Raw genomic sequence first — 23,884 nt, 5'->3', positions numbered from 1 at the left:
CCATAATGTGTGTCATAAGTCCTTGTTGAAGAGTAGAGTTGAGCGAAACGGGTCGAAAAAATTCAAAAGTCGCCGACTTTTGGCAAAGTCGGGTTTCATGAAACGAAACCCGACCCTAGGATGAGGTCGGCCACGAGGTCGGCGACTTACGCGCCAAAGTCGCGTTTCAAAAGTTTGTTTTGCGCTCTTTTTCAGCCAATCAGGATCCACGGACACTGTGGGCAACGTGATGACCTAGGCATGGGTCACCACCATCTTTCAGAAGGGCATGCAAGTGATTGGCTTGCTTTGGTGGGCGTCACAGGGGGTATAAAAGGGCGTGCACGCCGACCGCCATCTTACTTCTGCCGATCTTAGTATAGGGAGAGGTTGCTGCTGATTCTGTAGGGAGAGCGTTAGGCAGGGAAGAAGACAAAAAAACTGCTTCTGCTGCTAGCGATTTGGCCTGCACAACACACAAGTCACTGTGTGTGCAGTGCAAGGGGAGGCTATATTGTGGTGTATCAGTGGTGTTGGTTGTTGGGCTGCCTTTTAAGGCTTCCTGACACGCTGGCATTGCTGTTTACCCACTGCTCCGCAAACTGCTTTTTTAAAAGCAATCCAATCTCCCTTATCCTCTAGTCACTTTTGTCACAGCTGTGCCATCGAGCCTGTCACATAGCGCTCAGAAATCAGTGGGCCTCACACAATCCACAAGAGTCCAGTGTCCAAAAGTGTGCGCAGAGATTCAAAATCTCCATTATCCTCTCGTCACTTTGGTCACAGGCAGCTGTGCCATCGAGCGTGTCACATGGCGCTCAGATATCAGTGGGCCTCACACAATCCACAAGTGTCCAGTGTCCAAAAGTGTGCGCAGAGATTCAAAATCTCCATTATCCTCTCGTCACTTTGGTCACAGCTGTGCCATCGAGCCTGTCACATAGCGCTCAGATATCAGTGGGCCTCACACAATCCACAAGTGTCCAGTGTCCAAAAGTGTGCGCAGAGATTCAAAATCTCCATTATCCTCTCGTCACTTTGGTCACAGGCAGCTGTGCCATCGAGCCTGTCACATAGCGCTCAGATATCAGTGGGCCTCACACAATCCACAAGTGTCCAGTGTCCAAAAGTGTGCGCAGAGATTCAAAATCTCCATTACCCTCTCGTCACTTTGGTCACAGGCAGCTGTGCCATCGAGCGTGTCACATAGCGCTCAGATATCAGTGGGCCTCACACAATCCACAAGTGTCCAGTGTCCAAAAGTGTGCGCAGAGATTCAAAATCTCCATTATCCTCTCATCACTTTGGTCACAGGCAGCTGTGCCATCGAGCCTGTCACATAGCGCTCAGATATCAGTGGGCCTCACACAATCCACAAGTGTCCAGTGTCCAAAAGTGTGCACAGAGATTCAAAATCTCCATTATCCTCTCGTCACTTTGGTCACAGCTGTGCCATCGAGCGTGTCACATAGCGCTCAGATATCAGTGGGCCTCACACAATCCACAAGTGTCCAGTGTCGAAAAGTGTGCGCAGAGATTCAAAATCTCCATTATCCTCTCGTCACTTTGGTCACAGGCAGCTGTGCCATCGGGCCTGTCACATAGCGCTCAGATATCAGTGGGCCTCACACAATCCAAAAGTGTCCACTGTCCACAAGTGTGTGCAGAAATTCTAAATCTCCCCTGTCCTATAGACACCTTGTACCTTGTTTTACATTACTATATAGTTTGTTGGATTTTGTCTACATTTCTACCAAAAATGAGGAAGGCTGGTGGAAGAGGCCGTGGAATTGGGCGGGGGTTGGCAGCTGGTAATGATGGTGTTGGTGGTGGATCTGATGGTAGTGGCAAGAGCAAAATAGGACCGAATGCAGGAGGTGCTGACCCTGCGTCATCGTCTGGCTACATAAGGCCTCGAACGCTTAGTTTTCTAGGAGTTGGCAAACCGCTTTTAAAGGCAGAGCATCAGGAAAAAGTTTTGTCTTACATTGCTGACTCAGCCTCCAGCTCTATCGCCTCCTCTTCTTCAGTTGTAAAAAGTAAAAGCACAGAGTCGCCATTGGAGGCTCATGTTCATGAACCACACCTTTCCTTGTGTCCTTCACCCCAACCAAGATTGAAGGATGACGCAGGCCATACTACTGATTACTCCATGGAGCTGTTTTCACATACCATGCCTGGATTATCAAGTGAAATGGTGAATTACCCAGGCCAAGATGAATCTGACATGGAGTGCACTGATGCACAGCCGCTGATGGATGATTCTGCTGGTACATTCACTCAGAGCACTACATTGTCCTCGCAGTGTACAGAGCCAGATTTTGACCCTGATGAGACTCAGGTGCCCCTTCCCGCACACTATACCACCATACACGGTGACACAGAGAAAGGTGCACATGACATAGAAGAGGAGGTGATGGATGACCCAGTTGTTGACCCAGATTGGCATCCATTGGGGGAAGAGGGTGCTGCTTCCAATAGCTCAGATGAGGAGCAGCCACAGCAGACATCGACATCGCAACAGCTGTTATCTGGCAGGCCCGGAGCACTCCAAAGACAGGTTCCAAACATCAAAAGAGTTGCTAGACAGCTTGTCCAGAGGGTCAAAAGATCACAGCGTGCTAGGCCGCAAAATGTCTGCCAAAGTAGGAAGAGTGCAGTGTGGCACTTTTTTGAACAAAATCCTCATGATCAGGCCAAGGTTATCTGTAAGAAGTGCGCAAAGACCTTTAGCCGAGGGAAAAATCTGAAAAATTTGAATACCAGTTGCATGCTTAGACATTTAACCAGCATGCACTTGCAAGCGTGGACACAACACCAAACCTCAAGTGCCACATGTGCAACTGATCACAACGAAGGTAGTCAGCAACGCTACATTGTTTCCCCCACTGTAAGCCCACCGGTTAGCACAGCAGCAAATGTTGAGGTGTCGTTGCAAGACCACAGCAGTCAGGGAATCCCACTGTTATATCAACGAAAGACAGAACACCAACTCCATCACCATCATCAACCCTCTCTCAGTCCGCCCTGTCCACCGCTACTTCCACCATATGCAGCTCTCAAGTCCAGCTCACCCTCCCAGACACTATGAGTAGGTCAAGAAAGTACTCAGTCTCTCATCCGCGTACACTGGGTTTGAACTCCCACATTGCCAAACTAATCTCGTTTGAGATGATGCCCTTTCGGTTGGTGGAAAGCACAGCTTTCCGCGAACTCATGGCCTATGCAGTACCACGCTATGACCTACCCAGTCGCCACTTCTTCTCTCGCAAAGCCATCCCAGCCCTCCACCATCATGTGAAAGACCGCATTGTCCATGCACTCAAGTAGTCAGTGAGCGGAAAGGTGCACCTCACAACTGATGCATGGTCCAGTCGGCATGGCCAGGGCCGTTACGTGTCCATCACTGCGCACTGGGTTAATGTGGTGGATGCAGGGTCCACAGGGGACAGCGGTGGTGGGACAGTGCTGCCTAGCCCACGGTATAGGAAACAGTTGGCTGTAGGCGTTCGACCCTCCTCCTCCTCCTCCTCCAGAAGCGAAAGCTCGTCCACAGAGCGCAGTCGTACGAGCACTCCATCTGCAGCTGCCACTGTTGCACACGATGTGTCCCCCTATCGAGCAGCTAGTGGAAAGCGTCAGCAGGCTGTGTTGCAGATGATGTGTTTGGGCGACAGACACACCGCCGAGGTGCTGGCCGAGTACTTGAAGCGACAAACTGAGTCATGGCTGGGCAGTGTACATCTTGAGGCAGGCAAGGTAGTTAGTGATAACGGCCGTAATTTTGTGGCAGCCATAGCCCTTTCAAAACTCAGCCACATACCTTGCTTGGCTCACACCTTGAACCTGGTGGTGCAGTGCTTCCTCAAAAATTATCCGGAGTTAACAGCCCTGCTCCAGAAGGTGCGAAGACTGTGCGCGCACATCAGCCGGTCGCCTGTACACTCCGTATGCAGAAGCTGCAGCGATTGCTCCACCTTCCCAACCACCGCCTCATTATCGACATTGCAACAAGGTGGAACTCCACCCTGCACATGGTGGAGCGGCTGTGCGAGCAGAGGCAGGCCATAATGCATTTGTGGGAGGATACACGGCCAGGCACTTTGAGAGCAGACATGGAGTTGACAGGCGTGCAGTGGTCGAAGCTGAAAGACCTTTGTAAAGTCCTTCAGTGTTTTGAGGAATGCACACGGCTGGTAAGCGCAGACGACGCCATCCTAAGCATGAGCATCCCACTTATGCGTCTTCTCATGCAAACTTTGACGCACCTTAAGGAGCAGGCGTCTGCAGCCAATGTTGATGAGGAGGAAGAGGAGGAGGGAATCCTTGATGACATTCAGCCATTGTCTGCTCAGGGACCTCTCCTGGATGAGGTGGAGGAAGAACAGGAGGAGGAGGAGGATGATGGGGATGATTACTTAGGGGAGGAGGATGCATCTCGTGGGGCAAGTGAAAATGTTGGCGTGGCAAGGTCTGGTACAGGGTTTGTGCGTGACTGGAGGGATGTGGATTTGCCAGAAAGTGCTCCTCCACCCAGCACTCTCAGTGCATCATTGACACCGGGAACATTGGCCCACATGTCAGATTATGCCTTGCGGATCCTAAAAAGGGACCCCTGCATTGCCAAAATGATGAACGATGACGACTACTGGTTGGCCAGCATCCTGGATCCACGCTATAAAGGCAAATTACAAAACATCATGCCACAGGAGAACCTTGACCTAATATTGGCTAATAAACAAGCAACTCTGGTAAATCGGTTGCTTGAGGCATTCCCAGCACACAGCAGCGGTGATGGTTCTCACACGAGCCGTACGGGCCGGGGGCAGCTTGGCAGAGGTGTTCGTGGTGCACACAGCAGAAGTGGCGTTGGAGACAGGGGTTTCATGACAATGTTGTGGACTGATTTTTCAAATACCGCTCACACAACTGGTAATACTGCATCGATGGAAAGTGACAGGAGACAGCAGTTGTCAACTATGGTTACAAACTACTTTTCCTCCCGTATCGATGTTCTCCCACACAGGTCATTCCCCTTTGACTATTGGGCCGCTAAACTGGACACCTGGCCTGAATTGGCCCAATATGCCTTACAGGAGCTCGCTTGCCCAGCTGCAAGTGTGCTATCGGAAAGAGTCTTCAGTGCAGCTGGATCAATCCTGACAGAAAAAAGGACCCGTCTGTCAACCCAAAATGTGGATGATCTAACCTTCATTAAAATGAACCACGCATGGGTTTCCAAGGATTTTGTCCCACCTTCCCCTGATGACACATAGGGTGACAGAAAAATGGCTTGCTTTGGTCCACCTCTTCCTGGTACTTCACCTATTTCGCCTTTTGCATCAGCTGAATGTCCAACATCAACATATGCCACTTTCTAAAACTCCCTAACTGTGCTGCCTCCCCCCCCATGGCCGGGGTCACCACCTACCGCACGACACCGTGCGAGTGCCGTTGCCCTGGACAGGTGGGTAGGCCGACTCTTGGGCGCGGGCACTGGCACAGGGTCCCTCATAGTGCAATCAAGTGTCTTTGACGGCGGTGGTGCACACCCGCCGTCAGACACACCGCTGTACTATGAGGGGCCCAGTGCCAGTACCGATGCCCACGAGTGGGCCCCCCTTGCTTGGGCAGGGCCCCAGCATTTGCAATCTTTACCTCTCCCTGCTCCTCCGCTGTGTAATCTGGGCCGTCAAATCCATACTGTGCCTGACACCGTCTGAGCCTGCCTCCTGAGACATATATTTTGAATGTGTACGCTATCCATACATGTTATCCAGGGATACGGTACCCTTTCTAACCTTTGTGCAATCACGTGCAATCCATACTGGGCCTAACACCGTCTGAGCCTGCCTCCTGAGACATATATTTTGAATGTGTACGCTATCCATACATGTTATCCAGGGATACGGTACCCTTTCTAACCTTTGTGCAATCACATGCAATCCATACTGGGCGTGAGAACGGCTGGCGAGCTGTTAAGCAAGCTACAGCACCTGTCCAGACAAGTACAGGGATTCCCTAGCGAGGAGACTTATTTGATTGTTTTCAATGTTGGGACAGCAATTTTTGGGGAGCACTATACTCTGGAGAATGATAGATGGGGCCCACCATACACTGGAACATTCCAAAGGTGGACATCAGACACTGGAGCAGCATTTACAGGGCCCATTATACACTAGAGCATTAGAAATGGGGCCCATTATGTTTGGAGCATTATTTGGGCCCATAAGACAATGGAGCTTCATCCATGGGGACCAACATATACTGTAGCATTATGTGGAGCTCATCATATACTGTTTCAAACATTATATGGGACCAATGATTCTGTATGGAGAAATAGATGGGCCTCGTCATGAGATGTAAAAAGTGAGGTATTTTTCATTGTACTATACCGCTATTTATCTGCCGTATCGGAGCATGATGAGTTGTGGTATGTGTTAAAGGGGTGCTCTTTCGCCAAGGGCACATGAAAACCTGCAGCCAGCCCTCCCCCCCCCCCCCCACAACTTTAGCCAAATAACCCCCATTTTTCAGTGCGTAACTTGTATTATGAAGTTAATTAAGGTTGACAAGCTTAAGTAAGAATTGATGCTTTTGGCATTCAAATGGGCACTGTAGGTGTGTTTCCTGTCCTCCTCTCACTGCCGACTTTTATTCCCCATTGACTTACATTGGGTTTCGTGTTTCGGGACGACCCCGACTTTTCCCTATAATCGGACGATCTTGCTCGACCCGACTTTTGGAAAAGTCGGGTTTCACGAAACGAAACGCGACCCTAAAAAACCAAAAGTCGCTCAACTCTATTGAAGAGGTTTGTTGAACCAATGGTTCCTGGGGTGGCACCTCCGGACCCTGTATTGGTTGAAGGTAACATGGAATATGAGGTAGAGAAGATACTGGATTCCCGTCTGGCTAGACGGAAACTCCAGTATTTGGTTAAGAGGAAGGGTTATGGTCAGGAGGATAATTCCTGGGTCTCTGCCTCTGATATTCATGCCAAAAGATTGGTGCGTGCCTTTCATCAGGCTCACCCTGATCGCCCTGGTGGCGTGGATGAGGGTTCGGTGACCCCTCCTCAAGGGGGAGGTACTGTTGTGAGGTCATTATCCCCTTCACCATTGATGTCTGATGAACTCCCTCTTCTGGTGAAGGAAGGTAGTGAGGCTGATTACCAAGCACCTGTGCAGGATGATGATGACTGGGTGACTGGAATTGCTGACTGGATATAAGGCAGCCGACGCCCTTCTGCCTTGCTGGTGATCTCTCTGAGGGATTCTAGGAGACAAGTCTGATTCCTGCTCCTCAAAAGCTAAGTTTTCTGCTCTGCTTTTTGCATTTGTGTTTTGGTTTTGTTTTGCCTTGTTTTTCTGGATTTCTGCCATTCCCTGCTGGGGTGAGCTGAATTCCTTTTTGCTCTGTCTTCAGAAAATACCTGAGTACTGATATAGTCTTTTTGAAGCCTAGCATCTTCAGGGCTTTTTTCCCTATCAGTCTGTTGGCTCTTGTTTTGATAGGGTTTTGGCGGATTGCAGACAGCAGCTTTTCTATCCTTTCCTATTTAGTTAGCTTGGGCCCCATCATTTGCTCAGCCTATCTTTCTATCTGTGTGAGTGTTTTTTCATCTTGCTTCACCATCATTATATGTTGGGGGCTGCCTATTGCTTTGGGGTCTGCTCTGGGGCAGTTTAGATTTCTCTTTCTGTCTTTAGGCTATTTAGTTCTCTGGCTGTGATCGAGGGGTCTAGGGCACCGTAGGAACCCCCCACGGCTACTGCTAGCTGTTGTTGATAGGTTCAGGGGTCTGCAATCCGATAGCTGCCAACTTCTCTGGTTTTCTGGACTTAGCTAGTATTTCTGTTTTTGCCTCCTATGGTGACTCATTCATAACAGTTGCACTCTGTAGTGCTAAAGCATGTAAACATGTAATATATGAAATATGAATAGCATTACTGCTCTAGATAGTAAGAAAAAATGGAGATGCTTAGCACATAATATGGACAATTCATGCATGTCCAGCAGCCAAACGACAAGGCGGTCTGTGATCTGCTGGGAACCTACTTGTCTAGTGTGAATACTTCTCTCTAGCTACCTATAGCATAATCTATGGAGCAGCATATGGGGGCATAATTATGGAGCAGCATATGGGGGCATAATTATGGAGCAGCATATGGGGGGATAAACTATGGCGCATTTTATGAAGGCATAATCTATGGAGCATTTTATGGGGGCATAATCTATGGAGCATTTTATGGGGAAGCATATGGGGCATAATCTATGGAGCATTTTATGGGGGCATATTCCATGGAGCATTTTATGGGGGCATAATCTATGGAGCATTTTATGGGGCAGCATATGGGGCATAATCTATGGAGCATTTTAAGGGGGCATAATCTATGGAGCATTTTATGGGGCATAATCTATGAAGCATTTTATGGGGCATAATCTATGGAGCATTTTATGGGGCATCATATGGAGCATAATTTATGAAATATCTTATGGGGCCATAACCTTTATGGGGCAGCATATGGGGCATATTATTCTATGGAGCATCTTATGGGGGCATTATTAACCTTTATGCAGCATTATATGGGGTGTATTTTGTATGGAGCATCTTATGGGGGTATTATTAACCTTTGCGCAGCATTATATGAGGTGTATTTTGTATGGAGCATCTTATGGGGCCATCATGAACTGATGATTCAATATGGATATTCAAAATCATCTCCTACTTGGGGTTGTAAGGCAGGGAAAACATCAGGATTACGTTAATCATAGTTCCTTCCTTACCCTATGGGCACCTGGGGCCATCTATTATCCCCATCAAGTGATAGAAGTGCTTTTACAGGGGAGGAATCGCTTTTACCTGTGGTCCTAGTACAGCTGGTTAACTTCACCTCCACATTAGCTACCACTGGTTTTCCCATCCCGATACCTGCTGAAGGGGTGTCAGCACCATCTTGGATTTCTCTACCCGCTGTGGTAAGCCGCATCTCAGAGCTTTTTACTGGTGCCTCCAGCCATTGTCACGCTGCTGATGTGTACCAGAAGATGCAGGGGATACTCAGAGGCTCTTATAGCCAAAAAACAGGAAAGCAGGGTCCAGTAGATTATTATGCAGGCCTGTGTCCCCTGAGCTCTCCTGCTACATGACCGGTCACTTACCAAACCTTGCAAATGAATTATATATATTTACCGAGGGTTATTGTCTAGTATATATTTAATTTTTTCCATTGGATAAATTGATAGATATTTTCGGCGTTAATCAGAAAATGGCTGCAAGACTGTAGCCAAGTAAATTTTTCTCTGAAATGTCCTTGCGTTTTGATTCTGTGCTAATGTTGAAATTCTATGAAAAAAAGTTTATTTTAGTGTTGATCAAGCTCATACACAGTCATACCACTACTTCCATACAGAGAAACATTGACACATGTTTCCTTTACACACAAATGACGTTTCATATAGAAATATCATATTTTTTTCTGAAATAGTTAAATCTGCACATTAGTGAGGCCGTACTGGGCCGCAGGCCTTCAAAGGGAAGCCAATGTTCTGCCCTCTGATATAGGGCAGTCTGTTTTGTATTATGTGCTGGGTTAATTATAGCACCATCTAGTGGTGACTGAATTTATAGCAGTGTTTTTGATAGCATTACATAGTCTGTGCAAGAAGCAATGCACATGGGATTGAAGCAGTGCTTTGTTGGAAGGAAGCAATGTATTCTGGGATGAAGAATGAGAGAGGATTTCTTTGCCTTCATGGAGAAAATACTTCAGAATGGCCATGCAGAAATTGCACCTGTACTTCGAGATTCCAAGGAATGTTGGTATATACCCATTTTTGGCGTGTATCATCCTAAGAAACCTGGTCAGATAAGAGTAGTATTTGACTCAAGCGCCAGATATGAAGGTGTCTCGCTAAACGATGTCTTTTTGTCTTGCCCAGACCTCAACAACAGACTTCTAGGAGTACTTCTTCGCTTCCGCAAAGATGCAGTGGCATTCATGGTTGACATACAACAGATGTTTCATTGCTTCCTTGTCAAAAAAGAACATACAAACTATTTGAGGTTTTTCTGGTACCACGATAATGACCCCTACAACGACATCGTGGAATATCGGATGAAAGTACATATCTTCGGGAATGGCCCTTCCCCTGCTGTCGCCATCTATGGTCTAAGACATTCAGCCAGAGAGGATGAGGCAAATCACGGGTTGGATGTTAGATCGTTTCTGGAAAAGGATTTCTACGTGGACGACTGCTTGAAATCCACACCCACAGATGAATCGGCAGTCAGTCTCCCAAAGAGGACACAAGAAATGCTTGCTTTGTCGAACTTGAGGCTGCACAAAATTGCTTCCAACAGCCAAGGAATGATGGCAGCTTTTCCCTTTCAAAATTACTCAACTGATCTAAAAGACTTGGATTTGGATACGGACTCCCTTCCCATGCAAGGGAGCCTTGGTTTGCTCTGGGATTTAAAGAGAGATACAGTTATCTTTCGGATCAACGAAGAAAAACCTTTCACACGTAGAGGCATCCTATCCGTACATTTGCAACGAAACTCGACACCTTTATGTTTACGTTAGCAATCGGGTGCTAAGGATCAGGAGATCCACTTGCCCTTAAACAGTGGCACTATGTGTCCACACACCACAATCCTGCAGACCATGCAACTAGATCCGTTGAATCTGGACACCTAAAGGACACAAACTGGTTTACGGGCCCTGCATTCTTATGCCATTCAAAACCTTACAGTGATGAATCAGACCACTTTGAACTGGTAGATCCAGATGCAGATGAAGAAATCCGCCCTCAGGTATCCGCTCTAAGTATGGTGACTGCAGACAATCACCTCAAATCCCACCATTTCAGCAGGTTTTCAATGTGGACCTCGCTTGTTTGTGCCATTGCTTGTTTAATTCATGTGGCTCAGTCTTACAAGTCAACATCACCCACCAGTCAGAAGTCTTGTAACGGTTGGCACCATTGCAAACACGCATTTACCGCTCCGAACCTGGAAAATGCCAAAAACACGATAATTCGTACCATACAACGCGAGTGTTACGCCAAAGAAATAGACAACCTCAACAAAGGTCAACCCATTTCTAGAGACAGCGTCTGTAAAAAGCTTGATCCAATAATTGACCAAAATGAGCTGATACGAATTGGAGGTCGTCTTCAGGAAGCCAAGGTGGAATTCGTGGAAAAACACCCTGTAATAATTCCTGGCCATCATCATGTGACTACTCTGCTCGTACAGCACCATCATGTTTTGGTGAAACATCAGGGCCGATTGTTTACCAAAGGGAAACTTTGAACTGCTGGACTATGGATAGTCGGAGCAAAGAGATGTGTGAGTAAACTCATCTTCAGCTGTGTGACTTGTCGCAAACTCCGTGGCGCGACTCAAAGCCCAAAGATGGCCAATCTCCCATCAGACAGACTTAGTATGGATCCTCCCTTTACCAACGTCGGACTGGATGTTTTCGGGCCATGGTCTGTAGTTGCACGGCACACCAGAGGAGCCCAAGCCAATGCAAAACACTGGGCAGTTATGTTTACCTGCATGTCCATCAGAGCGGTCCCCATCGAAGTGATTGAATCCATGGATACATCAAGTTTCATAAATGCACTCTGACGCTTCATTGCCATCAGAGGCACCGTGAAACACCTTTGCTCTGGCAGAGGCACAAATTTCGTAGGAGCAGTGAAAGAACTCCAAATTCCTTCCAACCTAGACATTACCAGTGTGGAAAGATACTTGCGTGAACAGGGATGTACCTGGACCTTCAATTTACCACACTCTTCTCACATGGGAGGTGCTTGGGAGAAGATGATAGGAATAGCATGCAGAATCTTAGACTCTATCTTCTTGCAAGAAGGTAGCACAAGTCCCACACACGAAGGTTTGACTACATTCTTGGCAGAAGTTTTGGCCATCATAAATGCCAGAACATTGACTGCGCTCTCCAGTGATGCTGAAGATCCAACCATTCTCACTCCCGCCATGTTACTCACTCAGAAAACCGACACCCCTAGTGCTCCACTGGGAGAATTCAGCAACAAGGACCCCTACAGACGTCAATGGAGACAAGTTCAAAGTCTCTCCAATACTTTCTGGGACAGATGGAGAAAGCAATACCTCTCCACCTTACAGCCTAGGAAGAAGTGGCAGATCGACAAGCCGAACATCAAACCCGGTGATATTGTGCTCATGAAAGACAGCAAGTCACACCGAAATGAGTGGCCACTAGGCCTCATCACCAAGGTGTTCCCAAGCAAAGATGAGAAGGTGCGCAAGGTCGAAGTCAAAGTGTGGAAGACTGGGGAGAGTAAACTATTCCTCAGACCAGTTGCGGAGCTAATTCTATTGCTTTCGCCTAAAGAGCCTGTCAGTGGCATCAGTTGATGCCAAGCGGGGAGTGTTCTGCCCTCTGATATAGGGCAGTCTGTTTTGTATTATGTGCTGGGTTAATTATAGCACCATCTAGTGGTGGCTGAATTTATAGCAGTGTTTTTGATAGCATTATATAGTCTGTGCCTTTAACAGAAGCAATGGACATGGGATTGAAACAGTGCTTTGTGGGAAGGAAGCAATGTATTCTGGGATGAAGGGCCATTTTGCTTCTGTGTATATGATAGGATGCATGTGTTTACCTGTCCTCCATCTTAATTCTCCAATTTGAATTCATTATCAGGTTAATGCATATCTGGTAAGCTTAATCTTTCTTACAATGCAGTGTGTGCAGAGAGTTTTTTAGCTGCACAGTAGTCAGCGCTCAGTAGACGTAATTGGACACCTGTGTTTTCTTTCTATGTAAATTGCATTACACTAATTGCTTCCTGTATCTGTGTTAACTGTGTGATCATCTGCCCAATACTTATGCATGTTCTTTGCATTCCTTGTAGTTTTACCGTGCATGTTCTATACTCTTCACAAATAAACAAGTTAGACAACAGAGAACAGTCTCATTATTTTGGAAGATAGAGCTGTGGTTTATACTGTATGCTGGATTGCACATTGTGTCAGTGTGCCTGAAGGCAGAATAGCCAACATGACTGGGTTGAGGGGGACCTATAGGGAGCTGTACTTAGGAATGGGTGGAGGCACATCAGGGGTTAAGGGATTTGAATAATAACAGGGCTGGGGATAAGGATGCAAGGAGTAGGAGGGGTTAAAAGGGGGGCTGGAGGGTCACTATAAAAAGGGTTGGCCATCTTATTGGGGCAACCATTTTAGGTGCCCAATACAGCAGAAACAAGCTGTATCACCGTACCTTAGGGTGGAGGTCGAGGCGATTCTTCAACAATTGAGGGAGGCTACAAATTCCAGGGGTGTTGGCTGGCTGCAAGCTTCCATTCAAGGCCTGCTACAAAGTGGGGGAGCCGGGCACACAAAGGCTCAGTGTGAAGGACGCCGGCCTCGGAAAGCCAGGCTTCTGGAGTGCCTCAGTCCTGAGGCTACCCCACGGGTCCGGCACAGAGTAAGGAGCCCCTCCAGGGACCCTTTGGCCGGGAATGCGTGCAGCAGGCTGAGGGCGCACTGTTCCAGGGCCGGGAGGAATCTGGCATCATGGCGGAACCTGCAGCGGGGCGTGATGTCGGCCCCCCTTTGTCAAACGCGGTGGTGGAGAGCGAGGATCCGGGTAGTGGAGCGGCGGAGGTTCAGCCAGCAAAGGGCTTTCGCTCAGTGGCGGTGTAAAGTGCAGAGGGCAGCACGGGGGCCTGCAAACCAGGTGCCTTCACGGAGGACCCGGAGTGGTGGCCCCGCCTACCTGCCGACAACATCGGTGGATATGGATCCTGGCTTTCAGGCCTCCGCTTGGCATGACAGGGGGAATCGTTGGGAGCAGGTGCCTCAGGCTGATAGACACGGAGCTGCCAGTGTGTGGCGGCTGGAGGGCACTGCTCACTCACTGGCAGCTGGCAGTTCTTCAAGAGATGGTGTACAGGGCAGTACAGGCCCATGGTCTGCTGGGGGGAGGGAGGGTAACTCGACCTGACAGCAAAGTTCAACCCTGGGGTTTGGGGTCGGGGTTAATTTGGACATATGGGGGAGGGAGATGGCCTATATCAGTGCCATGGGCAGCGTTCTGCTGGCTCAAGTATTACAAGCATGCAGACTGCATTCCAGAGGAGTGGCACACCTACAGACATCGCAGCGGACAGTGGGGTCGGCTGCTGGGAGCTATTGGATTGGCGAATCAACAAAACAGCATAGAGCATGGCACGGATCGTCTGCTTCTGGATTCTGGATTGCCGGCTGCTCGGCTCACAGCACCCAGGCAGCCAGGTGAGAGAGATTCATTAGTTAACGTTCATCCGTCACTAGCTTCTAATGTTTGTACGAGTGGGGGTGTGTTTGCGGGAGGGGCGGGTGTCGGTATAGGTGTGGTATTGCAAGGTCTGAGTGAATTAATGAGGTTATGGGAATCTGGGAGGGGTCAGTGTGAATCTTCACCATTGTCTGCATGGCTAGGGAATACTGGAGTGAGAGTTATGGGTAGTGGCGGGGTGACCGGTTCTTCCACTTCAATGACAGGCACAACGTTGGGATGTTTGGCAAATGTTGGTGTGGTATCGGCGGTAGACAGTGAGTTGCCTGGGCAGGGGCCTTCTGTAGGAGATGGAGGGGATAAAGATAGGGATGAGGCATTTTGGCTGGATGATGCGGCCAAAGGGGAGGTTTATATTTGCTTTGAAGGGCCGTTAGGGATGCATTTGAAGCTGGGATGTGAGGGAAAGGATTTGGAATGGGGAATACATAGACATATTCTCTTTACTTCCTCTGGAATGTTTTAATTTAGATAGGGTGAGAAGGGATGAGTAGAGAAGAGAGGATGAGGATAAGAGGAGGTATCGGTTAATTCCCCACACGTTTAATAATTGTTTACAGGCTTTTACTATATTGGCCAGCGTCACTGGGGAGAAGTCGCTAGAGAATTGTTCAGCACTTTTTTGCTATATGGACACCGTTGGGGAAGTTTATAGGTTCTATGGGGGGCAGGGATGGCTTAGATATGATAAGCAGTTCCGCCAATGGAAAGCAGTGAGAGTAACAGCCCCTAGTAGACCAGGACAAGGGACACAGTCGTTTCACGGGGGCACTGGGGGTCCGGGACAGTCGGGGCACTCAGTACTGTTCCAAAAAGGGCTGTGTTTCTCATTTAATGATGGAGCCTGTAGATTTGGTGCCAAATGCAAATTTAAGCACGAATGTTCTTCCTGTGGAGGTAACCATGGGGTGTCAAAATGTTTTAGGGGTGGAGGACAAGAGGGGTCAGAGGGTACTGAAAAAAGGGGTGACGCTGGTGCACCTAGCAGGGAGGGAGTGGTTTCTAAGTAGATATAGGGATAGAGATGTGGCAACGTTGCTGAGGGAGGGCTTCAGAGACAGGTTCAAAATTCCGTTTGTGGATGTTAAGGTGAAGAACTAAAAATTTGAAGTCGGCCATGGATTTCCCAGATGTGGTCACGGAGAAGTTGAGAAAAGAAGTGGCTTTTGGTATAATGGCCGGTCCTTTTGAGTTGGCTCCCACCAATAATTTGAGGGTCTGACCATTGGGTGTGGTACCCAAAAAGGAGCTTAACAAATTTAGGTTGATTCATCACCTTTCATTTCCAAAGGGTTTGTCAGTTAATGACGGCATTGCCCCCCAGTTATGTTCAGTTTTGTATACGTCTTTTGATGCAGCCATGGTTTTTGTTCGGGGGTGTGGAAAAGGGAAATGGTTAGCAAAGATGGACATTGAGGCGGCTTTTTGTTTGTTACCAGTTCACCCTGATAGTATGCATTTGTTGGGATGTTTCTGGGATGGAGGTTTTTTTATGGATCGTTGTTTGCCCATGGGGTGTTCGCTATCTTGTGTGTATTTCGAAACATTCAGCACGTTTTCGGGGTGGACGGTTAAGGAAGTGTCAGGGTTGAGTTCATGTATTCACATCTTGGACGATTTTTTGTTTATTGGTGCATCATTTGGACTTGGAATCAGGTGAAGGGATTTTTGGAGAACGGACAGTATTCATTTGAACGCAATTGGGATCGACATGTGGTGCTTAGCAATACAGGAAGGCATTGAGAAAAGCTTAAAGGTGTGGAGGGACATAAATGTTTGAGGGGGTCAGAACATTTATGTTGGTGGTGTGTGGGGGGGCCTCGAAGTTGGTGGTGCCAGTAAATGGTGGTTCGAAGGGGGGGTATCTCAAGAGGTCCTGGACTCCCCCTCGGGTGGAATAAGTGGACTGGAATGTAATGGTCGCAAGGAAAGGTAAAACAGAACCTGGGGTGATCAGTGGCAGATACTGGCCAGTCAAGTCTTTTCCGTGTCCTTGAGCTGGTGTTTAATGGCTGGACACAGGACTCGACATGGGGTCAGATGTGGGTGTTATCATGAGGCTGTCATATTTTTTGGGGCTTTGTTATGATAAATGTTGTTAAAAGGCTGCTGTGGCCAATTTATCCAAAATTAGTGTGTTGATTCATTATTTTGCGTTGGGGGTGTACAGGTTGGTGGATAGGTTGGGTGGCTCTGGAAGGGTAGGGAAGCTCATAGGAATCACGATTACCCAAATGTCATGTGTATTTACCTTTTTCAAACGGTACGACTGATAACCTTGCTGTGCAGGTCCAGAGGAGCCAGCAAAAACCCAAAAGCATCGTGGATGTTATGACACTGTGTGAGGTTCAGGAAGGACAATTTAGTTTTGAAGATGCTCCTGACCTAATCTGGAAGCACCAAAGATGCAAACAGCAGCATGCTGCCATATGATCCAATAAATATGACTATAAACTGGAAGTGATTGTCAGCTAATGCCACCAAAATATTTGAGAAAAACTGCTTGTTCTTATAGATTCGGAACCTGAAGCACAACAGGTTCTGAACTTGGATGTTTACCATCTGTGGTGTAGTGACCACTGTGTCCGCTAGGGGGCGCTATGTGGATGTCCTAGGAGAGAGGATGAATGGCAGAGTACTGAATGACCGTTGTGTATCTCAAGGTGGGTGGCCTTGAGATGGAGACTTGTGTGTGTTGATCAGCAGTGATAATGCTGAGGTGCTGTTTCAACGTGTCCGGGTGAAGTCTCCAGGTAGCTGGTGAGTCGGGCGGAACTAGTTACCTACAAATCCACCCAGGGGTGTGGTTAAGAATGATAGTGTAAAGAGTGTGAGAATGGTTCAAGGACCTGTGATGAGGTCATAGCCATGTGACCCGGTGGGCATGGCTACGGACCATATAAGGTGGCCAGGTAGGTCACATGGGTGAATACAGGGACCCGGTTGGTCCATTTGGAAGGTCTCGCTGGGAGATGTGTCTGTCTCCCTGAAGTGCCTGTGTGTAATGGCTGCACATGTCTGAGAATTCCCAGAGGAGGGAATGGATGTCTGCAGCATGGAGAAGCAGCCATGAGGTAAAACCCCGATGGGGTGAGAACTGTGAGGCTAGAAAGCCTGCGCAATGAACATTGCATAACCTGTGTAAGTACAGGATAATCAGAGTGGAGCTCTGTCATGGACGCTATGCCGTTTGATATGAACTTTATGTTGCTGGTCATGGTTTATGATGCGTAAATAAACCGCTTGGACCGTGATTGTTTTATGGAAAACCTGTGCCGGATGTGATTTATTGGCTGCCAAGCGAGTATCCCCTACCCGAATGACGCTACCTCACACATTAATTGCATCAATGCAGCCGGAAAACTGTGGAGTTTCCAAAAAAAAGTGCAGCAATCTGCAACCAATCTTCTGCTCTGGGCTGAGGCATCACCGCCTCCTACAGGCTGTGCCATATCACTTTAATAATAATAATAATAATAATAATAATAATCTTTATTTTTATATAGCGCTAACATATTCCGCAGCGCTTTACAGTTTGCACACATTATCATCACTGTCCCCGATGAGGCTCACAATCTAAATTCCCTATCAGTATGTCTTTAGAGTGTGGGAGGAAACCGGAGAACCCGGAGGAAACCCACGCTAACAAGGGTGAGAACATACAAACTCCTTGCAGATGTTGTCCTTGGTGGGATTTGAACCCAGGACCCCAGCGCTGCAAGGCTGCAGCGCTAACCACTGAGCCACCATGCTGCACTTTCCCGGGCCACTGGACTATCCTTACAAGAGTGGATGCCCCATCAAAAACTGAAAATTCAGGAATGCAAAAGAGCCTGAAAGTACAGTAGACAAAACAAGAAAATGTCAACCCTGCTCTCAAGACCTCCATACCCTGGAACAATGACATTGACCTGTAACAGAACTGTTTTTCAGGGTGACCCAGGTGTTTTTAGCTTTGACGCTACTAATGAATTGAAGTTGTATGTAACCTAACACTCATATACCTCTCGAATAACAAACCCAGCTTATTGGCTGCAATAGTAAAATCAGGACTAAGGCGCACATCACCGATGCACACAACCATTGAGCTCCGAGCTCAGTGATTGGCTGCAGCAGAAAACGGGACCTGGGGAGGATGAGAACTAGATGTTTTTGTTGATTTAGAGAAAAAAAAGGATCTTTTTGGGACATAAATCTTGATTGTGAAAAATCTGATTAAGGAAATATGTGTACATTGTATGAGGGTGAAATGGCAGTATTGTAGCAGGGGGTTACATGTTCTTACCTCAGGGAGGCAATGAGCCATTCCTCAGGAGAAATACATCGCTGCATGTGTGTGCCTTTTCCATTTAGTTTACGTTGCTGTCAAAAGTCAGGATGGACATGCGGCACAAAGAAAGAAATTTGTCAGGTTTCTGTCCAGATTGACAGAATGAAATGTTCTTCTCTTCATCCTCACATCGTCCTTCAGGATCTCGGCTAATTGCTGAGATATTAGCTAGGTCAGCATGATTTTACCACAACGCAAAAAACTAACAAAAAACAATGACATTTGAGCAATTATGTGAATTTCCAGGGGTCTTTTTATTGGTTTGGGAGCAAAACAAATCCTTCAGTAAAATAAACAGATGAAAAAAACAAGATGGCGCACAGATGTAAAATGGTCTATTGTACATGGCTGTCAAAAAGAAAATGGATGTGTGAACATAGCATAAGGATGGGTAACATGAATCCAGCTTTGGGTCATAAGCCCACATTACGGTGAAAGATTATAGTAACGGTAGGTTCACACGACCAGAGTTTCATCCAGAAGGGTGGCACTACTTGTTTTCTTACTCATTTTTGTTTACAGTTGCACCTATTAATCATTTACAAAACCATTTAAAGTTTCCTATGTTGCAGAATTGCAATGTATCCATAAAAACTGGCTGTTATACTGTGGCTTCTGATGGTATCTGATTTTTTTTTTTCATGCACTTACAGACTTGAATGGGTGAGTCTCATCCGATTTCCGGAGGATAGTTCCGTATGCTGCGAATTTTTTTTTTTTTTTACAACCACACTCAGTGAATTACAAACTGTTCATCTGCACTGCCCCATTGAATAACATTGGTCTGAGTTTCTTTTAATGGACAGCACTTGGATAGAAAATATGTTTGTGTGTATGAGTCCTAATAGTAAGTTGTTACTGACAAACTTCTGTATTCATTTAGCCTTTCTCATCCACTTCTGGGGGCCAATTCATCAAGACTGCCATAGAACTGAATTCATTAGCGTGGCATGTCACTGAATGAATTTGGACCATCTGCAGTAACCGGAGTAGCATTTCTGGTGTACAAAATGCCAGCATTTTTGATAATGTTTATTAGATCGGGGTGAAAGGCCACACACTACCCCACCATGGCCCTGTCCCAGCTCTGTTCCAGCTCCCCCCAGGCTCTACCCCTTTCGTCAAAATGAGTTGTTATTGTTAAAACATCAAAAAGTTGTAATATTTTTGCGCAACTCCATGTTGTGCTAAAATTTTGCAACTTTTCAAAGCCTTCACACTATATTTCTGGAGTAAAAGGGATGATACCAGTAAAGAACATGCTAAGGCCTCACTCAGCCACTGTCTTAGGCTGTGTGCACACGCTGCAGATTAGGTGCGGATTCATCCGCGCGGATTTTATAAAATCTGCAGGTGAAACCGCGGTTTTACCTGCGGATTGCTCTGCGGTTTTGCCCTGCGGTTTTTCATCTCCTCAATGGAGGAGATGGCAAACCGCAGGAGAATCCGCAGAAAGAATTGACATGTCAATTCTTTCTGCGGATTGAAAACCGCAGATAATCCGCGCGGAAAATTCCGCACCGTCTGCATTGCGGTTTTTGATTCCCATAGGGAATCATGGTACTGTACACCGCAGCAAAAACTGCTACGGGTCCGCAGCGGCCAAAACCGCTGCGGAACCGCAGCAAAATCCGCAGCGTGTGCACACAGCCTTAGACTGGCCCACAGGAGATCAGGAGAATCTTCCGGTGGGCCCCCGTGCAGGAGTGGGCCATCAGCCTAATATATGAGCAGTACTTGGCACAATATACTTGGATCAGTAGCGTAGCTACTGGCGGGGGGCAGAGGGGGCCATGCCCCGGGCCCTGTCACATGAAGGGGCCCACCGGGAGCCGAAGCCACTGCTGTGATGAGGCAGAACACTGCACGGTAGGGAATCAGCAAAATGCTTGCTCCCCAGCCTGACAGAGACTCTGCACGCTGGCAGCACAGTAGACAGTTGCAGTCTCCCTCCTGCAGTGTAAATTGCAGGCTTCACTGACCTGAGGAGTGTCTGCTCTGTCTGTCGGGTTGCAGTTTTTTGCACGTGATGCTTAGATTGTCTCTGGCACGCTGGGTCCTAGTGCCGACTGTGCATTTCACTCAGACACTTCCTGGTCCTGCCTCACTGCAAGTGTCTGCAAACTTCATCTGTAAGTGGGGATGAAATGTAATTGATTGATTAAATGAAGGCATGTTATGGTCACTGGGGGGTGAATGTGAGAAGATGGGGGTATTATGGGAGAGGGGGATAGGGTACTGGGGGTGAATGTGAGAGGATGGGGGTATTGTGAGGGCTGAGGTGGGTGAGGGGGAAAGAGCACTGGGAGGTGAATGTGAGAAGATGGGGGTATTATGGGAGAGGGGGATAGGGTACTGGGGGTGAATGTGAGAGGATGGGGGTATTGTGAGGGCTGAGGTGGGTGAGGGGGAAAGAGCACTGGGAGGTGAATGTGAGAGGATGGGGGGTATTGTGAGAGCTGAGGTGGGTGAGGGGCTACAGGACACTGGGGGGTGAATGCGAGAGAATGGGGGTATTGTGAGGGCTGAGGTGGGTGTGGGGCGACAGGACCCTGGGTGCTGAATGTGAGAGTTTGAGGGTATTGTGAGGGCAGACGTGAGTGAGGGGCGACAGGACACTTGGGGGTGAATGTGAGAAAATGGGGGTATTGTGAGGGCTGAGGTGGGTATGGGCAACAGGACACTGGGGGTTGAATGTGAGAGTTTAAGGGTATTGTGGGGGCAGAGGTGGGTGAGGAGCAACAGGTCACTGGGGGGGTGAATGTGAGAGAATGGGGATATTGTGAGGGCTGAGGTGGGTGTGGGGCAACAGGACACTGGGGGTTGAATGTGAGAGTTTGAGGGTATTGTGAGGGCAGAGGTGGGTGAGGAGCAACAGGTCACTGGGGGGTTAATGTGAGAGGTTGGGTGTTTTGTGAGAGCTGAGGTGGGTGAGGGGCAACAGGGCACTGGGGGGGCTGATCATTATATGTTTTGACATTATATTCACTCTATTACATGTAATAGTTGCTAACTGGGGGGCTGAAGATGGGGAGGCCGGGGGCATTTGATACTTACCTTAGCTCGGTCATTTACAAGTATTAGTATAACAAGCCCCCATATAGTAACCATGAGCTGAATCACATGTAAAGGGAATTTGTCACCCCCCTGGAACGTATATGACATATTAATATGGGCATACAGGTAATAGTCCTACTTGTCTGCCTCATATAAACGGTCTTGTTGAGAAATGTTATATTCTGTCTTTATGCTCATGATTTCTTCCAGGCTCTGGTGCATGCGCTGCGAAAATCCCTGCCTTCTGTCTTCATCGTAATACTTACTCCCTCCCATCAGCGCCAGTTATGTCCCCGGAATTCTGCGCCCCCTGCACTCCCTCTGAAATACTCACCTCATTCTCCCTTCTATGGGCACTGCATTCAGGGATCTTCTGCGCTGGCGACTTCTGCTCCAGTGACCTCCGGTGTGCACGCCGATAAGTTGCTCTCCCCACTTCCTCCCTGCATAGTCATCACCATGTACATATGGTTCCTAGTGATGACTATGCAGGGAGGAAGTGGGGAGAGCACGTTATTGGCGCACACACTGGAGGTCACAGTGGCTTAGGCCTCTTTCACACTTCCGTTTTTTACAATCAGTCACAATCCGCCAGGTTTTGAAAAAAAACGGATCCTTAAATTTTTTTTGAGGATCCGTTTTTTTCCCATTGACTTGCATTAATGGCGGATTGTGACGGATTGCTGTCCGTTGCATCCGTTTTTTGTGAGGATCCGCCAAAAGTTGCTGTCCGTCACCATCCTCAAAAATTTCAAAACGGAGCTTGTAACGTTTTTTTATCTGGCGGATCCTGCAAACACTGATTTAACCCGAATTTCTTTCTGGGTGCCGGACAAAAAAAAAAAAAAAATTCTCTCTCTCTCTCTCTCTCTCTCTCTCTCTCAAATTTCTTCATTTTCAGGATCCGTCTGAAAACGGATCCTGTGCCATCCGTTCACATCAGTTGAGAACGGATCCGCTTGTCCGCCTTTTTGGCGGATTATAACTGATGCAAAAAACTGAAGTGTGAAAGAGGCCTTACCTGCACAGAAGTTCCTTGAATGCAGTGCCCACAGAAGGGAGAGGATGAGGGATGTATTCCTGAGGGAGTGCCGGGCGCAGGCGCGGGATTCCGAAGCTGTAACTGATGCTGATGGGAGGGGGGTAGTAGTACAATGAAAACAGGGGGCAGGGATTTCTTGCAAGCACCACACGCCCCGGAGCCTGGAAGAAATCACTAACATAAAAACAGAAAATAACATTTCTCAGCAACAATACCAATAATATGAAGCATACAGGTAGGACCAGTGTAACATTTCTATTACCTGTATGCCCATATTAATAGGTCATCCAGGTACCAGAGGGTGACAGATTCCCTTTAAATCACCACTCCAGATTTTCTTTATTTCACCACTGGAGTGGTGACATTTAAATCCAAGACCTCGACCGACTGTATCATACTCACCTTCCAGCATTTTCATCTGTTTTCGCCGCCGTTCGGCGCCATCTCCTCCAGTTTGTGACCTGTCCGCTGCTCCAGTGTTTCATGGAGTGGAGCAGAGGTCTCTAATCAATATGAGTCTATGAGAGCCCCATTCCAGGTCTTGTTCTTGCCGCTTTCTGTCTATAGACTTACATTGAGCGCTTGTGACGTAGATTCTAATTTGTGGCCAGTTAGAAGCTGTGCTCAGAAGATGGAGCCGCTGGACTGAAGCGGTGCCGAAAAGTGGTGAATACGCCGGAGGATGAGTACAAAATAACCCCCGCTGGAGTGGAGCTTTAATAATTTAATAAGCAATTTATAGTTCTAAAGTTAATTATGGTTTGAAACAATTGCAGTCACTTTATGTGACTGCAGACTGCCAAATCATGACAGGGAGCGCCTGCTGCATCGAGCCCCAAATATCACTGGCATTATCGGAAGGTCAGGAACCACACGTTTGCTATTTGCATGTGTCGACTAGAAAGGTTTGGTTTCTCTCAATAGAAGAGAATTGAGAGAAGCCGAAAGAGTCATGACATGACCGCCTGCTCCAATCTGTGATAACAAATGTTAAGTGGGCACTTAAGAAGCTTTATTGTTATGGGAGCACTCAGTATTGTGACCATCAATGTTGCATATGGGGTATTATTACTTTTTTAGGGACAAAATGTGGAGGGCACTAGCACAGGGCATTAATATTTTTTAGGTGGGAATTTT

The 23,884-nt window shown here is 47.6% G+C and overlaps 2 long non-coding RNA genes across 2 annotated transcripts in view; one reads left to right on the top strand and one right to left on the bottom strand.

Annotated features, from left to right (window-relative positions):
* The window catches only part of LOC141072640 (uncharacterized), a 35,106-nt gene extending 14,432 nt beyond the window's left edge, over window positions 1-20,674 (bottom strand). Inside the window, exon 1 of the long non-coding RNA XR_012226722.1 lies at window positions 20,631-20,674. This is a non-coding gene — a long non-coding RNA (uncharacterized lncRNA). The remainder of the gene's footprint in view (window positions 1-20,630) is intronic.
* LOC141072642 (uncharacterized) overlaps window positions 1-23,884 on the top strand; it is a 131,703-nt gene that overhangs the window by 22,588 nt on the left and 85,231 nt on the right. The window lies entirely within an intron of this gene.

Source organism: Dendrobates tinctorius, unplaced genomic scaffold (genome assembly GCF_039654945.1).
Source record: "Dendrobates tinctorius isolate UK_male_01 unplaced genomic scaffold, ASM3965494v1 ptg000285l, whole genome shotgun sequence".
Classification (NCBI taxonomy): Eukaryota; Metazoa; Chordata; class Amphibia; order Anura; family Dendrobatidae; genus Dendrobates; species Dendrobates tinctorius.
Note: the sequence above shows the minus strand (reverse complement) of the source record. Positions and strands in the feature narration are given on the sequence as shown.